This window comes from Primulina tabacum, chromosome 16, assembly GCF_025594145.1.
Source record: "Primulina tabacum isolate GXHZ01 chromosome 16, ASM2559414v2, whole genome shotgun sequence".
Classification (NCBI taxonomy): domain Eukaryota; kingdom Viridiplantae; phylum Streptophyta; class Magnoliopsida; order Lamiales; family Gesneriaceae; genus Primulina; species Primulina tabacum.
The window spans coordinates 10,644,241-10,657,059 of NC_134565.1; positions in this window are offsets into that span (position 1 = coordinate 10,644,241).

The window sequence follows — 12,819 nt, forward strand, 5'->3', positions numbered from 1 at the left end:
TTTACGAAGACTGTAGATTTTACACAAGTATTCAATATTAGGTTGGGAAAAGGAGACCGAGGAGGACCAAGATAAAATAAATGTTTTTCAAAAAATATTTTAAGGCTTATTAATATTTATTAAATTTTCTAAAAATGATAGAGTCCAAATTATTTTGCGAGATGTGCTCAATTTTATCCGGGACACCTGTTTTCGACAAACGAGAGACTTTTAAAAGATCAAAAACATTATTTTTGAAAACTAATTTTTATAAACTTTTATTTTTTAATTATATATGTGTTATTCGGCCCAATTGACCTACGTTGAGTAGGCCCAATTGCTCATAAACCCCAAGACCCAAAACCCAAGCCCATTATCATGCAAATTAAAATCTATAAATTAGAAACCTAAGCTTTTTGGTGCTCATATCAGCCAAACACAACACACATTAAATTCCGAAAATTTCTATGGAAGAAACAAGGAGCTTTCGTCGTCCTTTCGTTCTTCCTTGCGCCCCACGTCGACGATCGCATTTCTGAGCGTTCTAAACCGCAAAGTCAAGTTTCTAAATTCCTTTGACGCATCATTCAAACTATATTATGCATGTTTGATTATTTTTGCATGAAAAATAGTTATGCTCGATTGGTTAAATGATAGAACGAATATTTCAAACGTTTTGACAAATTTTCCCTTGTTTATTAAACGATATGATCCCTAAGGATACGCTGCTAGTAGGAGGTGTTTAAAGGATGGGAAAAGAGTCGTTTGGGGATGAAATACATGCTGGAAATTGAGCTTTTCCAAGGAGGAGAGTCCTAGGGTTTTCCTAGGCTACCCTGTTAAAAGAAGGCTCGGCTAATGGTTGGGCTTCTTGCGGCTCGTGAAGGGATGGTTGGGAGCTCGGTGAGGGACCAGACTAAGGGCTAGGACTCTTCTCCATGCGTGATATAGAGGCCAGCGGGCAAGAGTGGCTCATGGATGTTGGGGGTTGGCTAGGTTTGTTTTGGGGCTGGTCCAGGGTCAGCTAGGGCCTGGAGTAGTCGGTGGTCGAGTGGGGAGAAGAGTCCTAGTTGAGAAGGAGTCCTAGGCGAGCAAGGAGCATCGTGGCTCATGTCACGTGCAGGAGGCTGCACCGTGGGCTAGGGGATGGTTAGATGAGTCAGGCGTTGTCAGTAGGGTTCCTAGGAGGTCTGGTCAGGGTATGGCTCGAGGTGGCTTGGCCATGGTCCAAGAAAATCGAGAGGTGGCTCGAGAGGAGAGCTAGGGTTTGAATATTGGCTAGGAAAAAGAAAATGGGCTAACCATGATCATGGGGTTTGGTTCACGGTTCACGAGGGTTGCTTAGGTATAAAAAGTCTATGTTTAAAGTTTGGAAAGAAAATATTAAAGTTTGAATTAATTCAGGAATTCAACGCTTCACGAATTAGTAAATAGAAAATTAAATATAAAGCCTCGAATTTAAGTTAAATTAAAATATTAAAATAAAATTTAAGGTTAAATAATTATTTGTGACGGTCTAGATTCAACAAATATAAGAAAAGTCAAAAACAAGATATTTAAGTCTAGGGGAGAAACGGTCATTTTACACCATGGTAGTACGAAATGTGACAGAGTCCCGAAGGGTCATAACGCATGTTAAATGATATTTTATGTTTTTTTATAATGAAAACATGAGATTTTATGATTTATGGTAAAGCTGCGCAATTTTTAAAATGCTATTTTTGGAAAGTTATGATATTTTATTATAGGAAAGGGGAAAAAATATATTTTGAAGGATGTGAATTGACTGTGACGAAAAAAATATGATATATAATTTTTGGGAATATCATTAGAGAAAAAGCCCCATAGGGAGCCCGGATACGGGAAAAGGCCCTAGAGGGATCCCGACGATCGTATTTTCATTTTACGTCGGTGCCTAGTGCCAGTCCCCATGCACAATGGTGAGATAAGACTGATCCGTCGACCAGAGGATAAAAGTTTAGTCACTTTCAAGGATCAAACTTCACCCAAAATTATAAATGATTGAAAGTTTTACAATTTGATGATTTACGATTTATTTATTCTTACAAGTTATTTTAAATAAATGTATGATTTTAATGCATGTGCTTGTATATGTATTATTTGTTACTCCTATTTAGAACGTGTTGAGTCATTAGACTCACTAGATTTGAATGATGTAGGTGATGATGATATTGAGGGAGGCGCTGATGCTTGAGTGGATTGAGTACGGTGGTACACTTTCGAGGATATTTATTTTTCACATTAGCTTGATAGTCAAGATTTTTGTTAATGATTTATTGAGATTTTTATGCTTTATTTTTAGTATAGTTTCAATCATGTTAAGAGGTGGATGTTTAATTTTTTAAATTGACGATTTAGGGATTTTGATGCACTTGAGATTTTAAATGTTAGATTATTTTGATTTATGAAAACGTTAAGTTATTTTAATGGTGAATTTCGAAATTTGAGGTTCTTTATAAAAAAAATTAGTAGGGTTTTAAAGTTAAAAAGTAGTGGATGACGTTTCATAGGATGTTTAGGATTTATACCTGCGCGTATTGAACGCTTGACTCCAAACTATTCCATTTTTTAAGCGGAGATAGCCTTCTTGTAATTCCATCCGAACGGATCACCAGCTTTGATCGTCTAATCAGGTCGACGATTGAAAGACTGTGTTCCTCGCTTGGACTATAATAGAACTCGCAAGCGATTTGTGCGTTGAGGCTGTAACATCTGAATTTTCAAAATACAGAATATGTGCAGCGGTAGAAGCGCGGCGGTGGAAGGAAGCTAAGGGCCGGATTTTTTTTCAAAAATTTCTTTTGGTGGCCGAGAGCCCAAAATCAGTTGCACGTAAAATCCATGCATGTATTTAATTGTTAAATCATTTATTTAAATTTAAATTTATTTTTAATGATGCATGATTTATTAAAATGCATTATTTTAAACTATTTACGTTTTTGTGTTGTGCGTTAAAAATATTTTTCCTGAGTTCATGTTACAGGCGATTATTCGATGCAGGATCGAGGAAATGAGACCGGTGACAATTTTGGCAATTTAAAATGTTGTATTTTATTTTAAGTTAAGAATGGGGCATTTTAAATGATTTATTAAGTTTTAGCAATTTTAAAGCCTAATTTAATTTATTAGGTGATTTTTATGATTTTAAACTTTTAAAGATTTAGTACATGTGCATTTAATTTTAATTAATGGATTTTTGGTAAAGTTAATATTAGACTAGTATTATTTTATTATTAATTATTTACCCATGCATGATTATCCCCTAATTAGGCAATTAATTATTTTAATTAAACTATTTTACCCACACAAAACGCCCGCACACACACTTACACACACCCTTACACGTTAGACACACACACAATTCTCTTGTGTTTTATTTTTCATTTTTTTGAGAGCAAGGAGGTTAGGGTTCTTGGAGTATCAGCAGCCGCCCCTTCCCCTAGGTTTTTCCAGAAAGTTTTCGTCACTCTTCTTCAAAAATAATCGTGTCACGTTCGTCCCGGATCAACCCTCGCTTCCTTCCCGCTTCGGTATCGTCGGTTCAGTAAATTTTAATATCAAAAGGCATGTTTATTCTTTCGTTTCAGCATCGATCTTGTCATAGTAATAATTTTGATGTTTATTGTATGAAAACCATGTGTATGTTATGTAAGAGTTTGAGCAAATATGGTTGGATCACTTTTGAAATGATTTTTGGATCTCAAAACTCAAAATGGCTGTCATTTTAAATACTGCGACTTTTCGGTCGATTTTTAAAAAAACTTTCAACATATAAATCGTAGAATTTTATGATACCTTCGATTTGATATAAAATTCGAATTATTTAGATAAGAAATGAGTAAGTTATGATCGTTTTTGTGGGTCTGCTCAAACTGCATTTTTCTGAAAAATATGTTATTGGCGTATTCTTGAAGTTTTGAGTTGCAGGCTTCGTTGGGCATCGTCGGGCCGGTATGACTGCATTTAGACTTGATATGGTATGTGTTTAGGCACCATTTGTTGGTTTGTTTTAAGTCGAGGTTGGCATGGGAGGTAATAGAAGTCGTAGGAAGAAAATGGCGTCGAATTTCAGAATGTGTCGTTTTGTCATTGCTTGTCGAGGTTGGGGACGTTTTGATGGTTTGTACGGGTTGAATTCAATACCGTAGTGTCCTAGGATGGGTCTCGAGGTGTCGATTCTTAGCTCATTTGGTTAGGTTGGGAGAAAGAAGCATCATGTAAAGTTTTTCCCGCAGGTTTGATTTTTCAGTGTCTAGCCGGACCTGTACACGGACCCTGACATGGGGTTCGTGCTCTTGTTCCTTACGAGGTGTCAAACTCCAGTAAGTACACGGACCCTTAGATGGATGGGTACACGGGGTCCGTGCCTTAGCTATTTCTGTAAGGGGAAGTTCAGTGTCTACACGGACCCGGACCCGGAGAGGTGCAAGCGGTCCGTGTCCCACCTTTTTGGGAAAATCATATTGAATGCTTTGGGGTTCGATGTCTTATTTTATTGCGATGATTAAACAAGGTCGAGACCCGGAAGCTTAGAACGTCCTAAGAAAATGCTTGAGTTTTGGTGTAAGCATGGTTATTACGTCTAAGTTACACTAGTTAAGTATTCGAATTCATGTTAGTGTGCAGCAGTGTCCCAAGCGAGATCCAACGAATCCCTCAACGCCAAGTAAGTATGTTCGACATGAAAAAGAAAATATTTTCATGTTTTTGAGATGTGCTAAATGTCTTGTGACCAAACTATGTATGGGATTGGAAAGCGGTAAAGCATGACCAGGGACCAATCCACCCCGGTAAAGCATGACCGGGTTTAGATCAGGATTGGAAAGCGATAATGCATGACCAGGGTCCAATCCACCCATTAAAGCATGAACAGGGATCTCATGTATGTGGTCGTGGATTTTCCTTGTCAGCCCAATACTTTGGTTTAGTCTGATCAGGCGTATTTATGTATGATTCACTTGCTTTGAAACATATCTCTATGCAAAATGATGAAGTTCATGTATGTTCAAGTATGTATGATGCAAGCATGTTTAAGAAAAGATTCACGTTATAGCACGTCTTTGTTATGTATGTGAGTTAAAGCTTTTACACGCATATTCAAGTTTCAAGTATGTATGTTCTATTTTAAAGATTGCATGAGGTTTTATTACGTATTAGTTGTTATTTTCAGTATATGCATGTTGAGTCTTTAGACTCACTAGACTTGATCGATGCAGGTAAGGATGACTTTGAGGAGACGAGGGGTGAGGACCAGTGAGCCGGCTTGGACTGAGCGGGAGGCTAAACCCGAGGACCGCCCATGTTTTTAGTTTTTTATGCAATGCTATAACTACTTTGATTTCACGTTTTGGTTTATGATGTTTAAACAAGTATTTTTCTTTAGCAAACTTCATTAGTGATCTTTTTATTATAAATGTTTTGGATGAACAATTGACTGACGACCGAAATTTGAAAGTTTATTTTGTATTTAAGAAAATTTTTATTTTTCCGCAAATTTCAAGTAGATCAAAATACGGTACGTTACAGTTGGTATCAGAGCGGTGTTCTTGTAAAGGGTTATGCCTATTGCTAGTTGCGAGAAGCTCACGAAGCCCACGAAGCCACACCTCAAGTCCGTAAGTTTTAAGGTTTTGAATTATTCCTTGTATTAAGCATTACGTCATAATTTCAGCATGTCATGTTTCAAGTTCAAATTTCGTGCATATTATGCTATTGATATTATATTCATGCAAGTTGGGTTTACGTGTTGGTAAATTGTTGGATCAATATGCCTCCCAAAAGCATGATTAACCGGGAAGCAAGGGATGAGGACATAGAGGCTCGAGAGGAGGGGAGAGACGCTCCTCCTCCTCCACCGCCAGATATGCAGGCACATATGCTTGGAGGTATGACTCAGTTCTTCGCACAGTTTGCGGGGAACCAGGCGACAGTGGACATGGGGGCGATGCCCAGACCAGAGGCTGTGTACGAAAGGTTTAGGAGGATAAATCCTAAGGAGTTCTTGGGGACTACTGACCCGATAATAGCTGAAGGATGGATTAAGTCTATCGAGGTGATTTTCACTTTTATGGAGCTGCAAGATGCAGATAGGGTCAGGTGTGCCACAGTCCTTCTGACAGGATACACCAGACTGTGGTGGGATAGTGCGTCGGTGTCAGTGAACTTGCAAACACTGACGTGGAATGGGTTTAAAGAGGTATTCTACTCCACGTACTTCACCGAGGAAGTACGATCCAGACTGACCAGGGAATTCATGACGATACGACAAGGAGACAGCAGCGTGGCAGACTTTGTCAGGAAGTTTGAAAGGGGGTGTCACTTTGTGCCCCTGATAGCTAATGATGCCTAGGGGAAGCTGAGGCATTTCATGGATGGTTTGCGGCCCATCTTGCGCCGCGATGTGAGGGTTGCTGGTCCGACTACTTATGCCGTTGCAGTATCTAGAGCCTTGACGACAGAACAAGACCAGAGAGGCATCGAGGTTGACAGGCAGAGCAAGAGGCTCTATTAGGCACCGCAGCAGCAGCAACAGCGACCTCAGTTTAAGAGGCCTTACCAGGGGCAGCCAGGGAAGAAGCCATTTCAGTGACCACCGAAGGGCAAGGGTCCTGTTTCACAGCAGAAGGCTCCCTAGAGACCGGGTGAGTACCCGGTGTGCCCGAAGTGCCACCGCCAGCATCCGTGACAGTGTCTATACTGATCGGGCAAGTGTTTTAAGTGCGGGGCCAGCGATCACATGTTAAAGGAGTGCCCATAGTGGAGGCAGCCGACTCAGGGAAGGGTATTCGCCATGCATGCTCAGGAGGCGAACCCAGACACGACATTATTGACCGGTAAACTCATGCGTGTTTGATTTTGATGTGGGGATTTTTAGTGTGCTAGTTAATACTTTGGTGACTTGGGATATAAATTTCTACTATGCTTGAGGTTAAGATTAGAATTTTTAGGATATAAGTTCTGTGTTGTGCTATCATCTCTCAGGAAACATTTTCATAAAAAGAGTCGCCACGAAGGCCTTGATAGATTCAGGGGCCACCCACTCTTTTATCTCAGAGACATTCGCCAATCATCTAGACATCAAGTTTATTGGACTCGACGTGAGCTATTCAGTGACAGTTCCATCAGGGGAAGAGTTATTACCTACTAGCATGGTCAGAGACATCGATCTCGAGCTGCAAGGCCACCTAGTATATGCCGATCTGATCGTGTTGCCGATGCCAGAATTTGATATTATCTTAGGAATGGACTGGCTGACGAAGAACAGAGTTCTTATTGATTTACAGAAAAGTTCAGTGTTGGTAAGATCTTTGGGCATGGAACAGTTTCTCTTTGAGCCAGCTAGATGGAGGAGTTTCCCTCGCATGATCTCTTGCATGCAGGCACGGAAACTTATACACAAGGATTGCCAGGCTTTCTTGGCCAGTATTGTGTCTGCACCTGACGCACCCACTCCGTCATTAACTGATGTATCGGTAGTCAGAAAAATTCCTGACGTCTTTCTAGATGACGTCACAGGCCTTCCACCAGAGAGAGAGGTGGAGTTTTCAATTGACCTTGTGCCAGGCACTGTGCCAATATCTAAGGCACCGTACCATCTAGCTCCAGTTGAGATGTTAGAGCTCAAGCAGCAGATTCAGGAGCTCCTAGACAAATAATTCATCCGCCCTAGTTTCTCATCATGGGGCGCACAGGTGCTCTTTGTGAAGAAGAAAGACGGGAGCATGAGGCTGTGTATCGATTACCGAGAACTGAACAAGGTAACGATCAAGAATAAATACCCACTTTCAAGGATCCAGGACTTGTTCGATTAGTTGTAGGGAGCTACATTGTTCTCTAAGATCGATCTTCGATCGGGGTATCACCAGCTGAAGTTTAAAGATGCAGATGTTCATAAGACAACCTTCAGGACTAGATATGGGCACTACGAGTTCTTAGTAATGCCGTTTGGACTGACGAATGCTCCAGCGATTTTCATGGACCTCATGAATCGAGTATTTCATCCCTACCTAGACCAGTTCGTCATATTGTTCATTGACGACATTCTCATTTACTCAAAGAGCCATGAGGAGCATATTCAGCATTTGGGTACAGTTTTGCAGGTCTTGCAGAATCGCAAGTTGTTTGCAAAATTCAGTAAGTGTGAATTTTGGTTGGAGAAGGTAGCATTTTTGGGTCATATAATATCTAGCAGTGGTATCGAGGTGGATCCAGCTAAGGTAGCAGCAGTTAAGGAATGGGTTGAGCCGAAGAATGCGTCGGAAATCCGCAGTTTCCTAGGCCTAGCAGGCTACTACAGGAAATTCATTCAGGGGTTTTCTTCGATAGCAGTGCCACTCACTTTGTTGACCAAGAAGAATGCTAAATTTGTATGGAGTGATGAATGTCAGAAGAGCTTTGACACTTTGAAGCAAGCTCTTATTTCAGGGCCAGTGTTAGTCATACCAGCAGGGCAAGGCAATTTCGTGCTATGCACCGATTCATCTAAGCTCGGGTCAGGCGCAGTGTTGATGCAGCATGGTCGGGTCATAGCTTATGCCTCCAGATAGTTGAAGGTGCATGAGAAGAAATACCCGACCCATGATCTTGAGTTAGCCACTGTCGTCTTTGTGTTGAAGATATGGAGACATTATTTCTATGGCGAGAAATGCAAGATATTTACTGATCATAAGAGTCTCAAGTATTTCTTCACGCAGAAAGAGCTGAACATGAGACAAAGACGGTGGTTGGAGTTGGTAAAAGACTACGATTGTGAAATTAGCTACCATCCAGGGAAAGCTAATGTTGTGGTAGATGCCTTGAGCCGTAAAGTTGCAGTAGTAGTACAGATGTCAGCACAGAGATCTCTTCAGTCAGAGATTCAGAGATTTGGGTTAGAGGTTTATCCTAAGGGCAGAGGTCCTAAGATGTCTAATCTGACCATTCAGTCTTCGTTGCTTGATCGAATCCGTGCAGGTCAGCCTTCTGACGAGCAGTTGCAGAAATGGAAACTAAAGGATGAGACCAAGGGCGGTGTACTCTACATAGTGTGCGATGGTATTGTGAAGTACAGAGGTAGGATGTGGGTTCCTAGTGTTGATTCGATCAGAGAGGATATTCTGACAGAGGCACATGCATCTCCGTATTCCATTCATCCAGGAGGTACCAAGATGTACAAGGATTTACAGATTTTGTATTGGTGGCTAGGTATGAAGAGAGACATCCGCCGGTTTTGTGTCTGAATGCCTCACATGTCAGCAGGTAGAAGCAGAGCATCAGAGGCCAGCAGGGATGCTTAAGCCACTCCATATCACCGAGTGGAAGTGGGAGAATATCAGCATGGACTTTGTTGTTGGTTTGCCGATGTCAGTCAGAGGATGCAATGCTATTTGGGTTATAGTGGATCGACTTACTAAGTCGGCACACAGCATGCCAGTGAAGACGACTTTCTCCATGACGCAGTATGCGGAGTTCTATATCAGGGAGATAGTTTGATTGCACGGAATCTCATTTTCTATTGTGCCAACAGGGACCCGAGATTTACATCATCCTTTTGGAATAGTTTACATGCAGCCATGGGGATGAAGTTGCTATTCAGTACAGCTTTCCACCCTCAGATAGATGGGCAGTCTGAGCGAGTGATCAGATATTGGAAGATCTGTTCCGACCCTGTGTGATAGATTTCCATGGGAATTGGGAATCGAAGCTACCTCTTGTGGAGTTTACCTACAACAACAGCTTCCAATCATCTATATGTATGGCTCCCTACGAGGCATTGTATGGAAGAAAGTGCAGATCGCCGATTCATTGGGACGAAGTTGGTGAGAGATCAGAACTTGGAAATGAGATAGTTCAGCAGACTGCAGATGTGGTGGTCAAAATCCGAGACATGATGAAGACCGCCCTAGAGTCGTCAAAAGAGTTATGATGACAAGAGGAGAAGGGATCTAGAGTTTGCCGTAGGTGATAACGTTTTTGTAAAGATAGCACCCATATAGGGTGTTATGGGATTTGGGAAAAGAGGCAAACTTAGTCCGAGATTTATTGGGCCGTTCGAAATTCATGACAGGGTTGGGACACTAGCTTATCGTGTAGCCCTACCCCCGAATCTGGCCGGTGTACACAATGTGTTCCAAGTTTCGATGCTGAGGAAGTACCTAACAAATCCTTCGCATGTGTTGAGCTATGAGCCGTTACAGCTTGCTCCAGATCTGTTGTATGAGGAAAGACCTGTTCAAATCTTAGACAGACAAGAGCGGAGACTTCGAAACAAAATAACCAAGTTGGTCAAAGTCCAATGGCTGAATCATTCAGTGGAGGAGGCCACTTGGGAGACTGAAGCAGATATGAGGATTCGCTATCCGGAATTACTTGGTAAGATTTAATTTTGAGGACGAAATTTATAAGTGGGGGAGGAACTGTAGAGCCCAAAATCAGTACACGAAAAACCCACGCATGTATTTAATGGTTAAATCATTTATTTAAATTTATTTTTAATGATGCATGATTTATTTAAATGCATTATTTTAAATTATATACGTTTTTGTGATGAACGTTAAAAATATTTTTCCTGAGTTCATGTTATAGGCGATTATTCGATGCGAGATCGAGGAAATGAGACCGGCGACGATTTTGGCAATTTAAAACGTGGTATTTTATTTTAAGTTAAGAATGAGCCATTTTAAATGATTTATTAAGTTTTAGCATTTTTAAAGCCTAATTTAATTTATTAGATGTTTTTTTTTATGATTTTAAACTTTTAAAGATTTAGTACCTGTGCATTTTATTTTAGATAATGGATATTTGGTAAAGTTAATATTAGATTATTATTATTATTTTATTATTAATTATTTACCTTTGCATGATTATCCCCTAATTAGGCAATTAATTATTTTAATTAAGCTATTTTCCCCACACAAAACGCACGCGCACACACTTACACACAGCCTTACACATTAGACACACACACACAATTCTCTTGTGTTTTATTTTTCATTTTTTTGAGAGCAAGGAGGTTAGGGTTCTTGGAGTATCAGCAGCCGCCCCTTCACCTAGGTTTTTCCAGCAAGTTTTCGTCACTCTTCTTCAAGAAAAATCGTGCCACGTTCGTCCCGGATCAACCCTCGCTTCCTTGCCGCTTCGGTATCGTAGGTTCGGTAAATTTTAATATCAAAAGGCATGTATATTCTTTTGTTTCTGTATCGATCTTGTCATAGTAATAATTTTGATGTTTATTGTATGAAAACCATGTGTATGTTATGTAAGAGTTTGAGAAAATATGGTTGGATCACTTTTGAAACGGTTTTTGGATTTCAAAACTCGAAATTGCTGTAATTTTAAATAATGCGACTTTTCGGTCGATTTTCTGGAAAAACTTTCAACATATAAATCGTAGAAATTTTCGATACCTTCGATTTGATATAAAATTCGAATTATGTGGATAAGAAATGAGTGAGTTATGATCGTTTTTGTGGGACTGCTCAAACTGCGTTTTTCTGGAAAACATGTTGTTGACGTATTCTTGAAGTTTTGAGTTGCAGGCTTTGTTGGGCATCGTCGAGCTGGTACGAATGCGTTTAGACTTGGTATGGTATGTGTTTAGGCACCATTTTTTGGTTCGTTTCGAGTCGGGGTTGGCATGGGAGGTAATAGAAATCGTAGGAAGAAAATGGCGTCGAATTTCAAAATGTGTCGTTTTGTCGTTGCTTGTTGAGGTTGGGGATGTTTTGAAGGTTTGTATGGGTTGAAGTCAATACCGTAGTGTCCTAGGATGGGTCTCGAGGTGTCGATTCTTAGCCCATTTGGTTTGGTTGGGAGAAAGAAGCATCATGTAAAGTTTTTCCCGCAGGTTCGATTTTTCATAGTCTAGCCGGACCTGTACACGGACCATGACACAGGGTCCGTGCTCTTGTTCCTTCCAAGGTATCAAAATCCAGTAAGTACACGGACCCTTAGATGGATGGGTACACGGGGTCCCCTTGCCTTAGGTATTTCTGTAAGGGGAAGTTCAGTGTCTACGCGGACCCGGACCCGGAGAGGTGCACACGGTCCGTGTCCCACCTTTTTGGGAAGATCATATTGAATGCTTTGGGGTTCGATGTCTTAGTTTAGTGCGATGATTAAACAAGGTCGAGACCCGGAAGCTTAGAACGTCCTAAGGAAATGCTTCAGTTTGGGTGTAAGCATGGTTATTACGTCTAAGTTACACTAGTTAAGTATTAGAATTCATCTTAGTGTGCAGGAGTGGCCCAAGCGAGATCCAACGAATCCCTCAACGCCAAGTAAGTATGTTCGACGTGGAAAAGAAAATATTTTCATGTTTTTGAGATATGCTAAATGTCTTGTGACCAAACTATGTATGAGATTGGAAAGCGGTAAAGCATGACGAGGGACCAATCCACCCCGGTAAAGCATGACCGGGTTTAGATCAGGATTGGAAAGCGGTAAAGCATGACAAGGGACCAATCCACCCGTTAAAGCATGAACGGGGATATCATGTATGTGGCAGTGGATCTTTCCTGTCAGCCCAGTACTGTAGTTTAGTCTGATCAGGCGTATTTATGTATGGGTCACTTGCTTTGAAACATATCTCTACGCAAAATGATGAAGTTCATGTATGTTCAAGTATGTATGTTGCAAGCATGTTTAAGAAAAGTTTCACGTTATGGCATGTCTATGTTATGTATGTGAGTTCAAGCTTTTACACTCATGTTTAAGTTTCAAGTGTGTACGCTCTATTTTAAATATTGCATGAGGTTTTATTACGTATTAGTTGTTATTTCCAGTATATGCATGTTGAGTCTTTAGACTCACTAGACCTGATCGATGCAGGTGAGGATGACT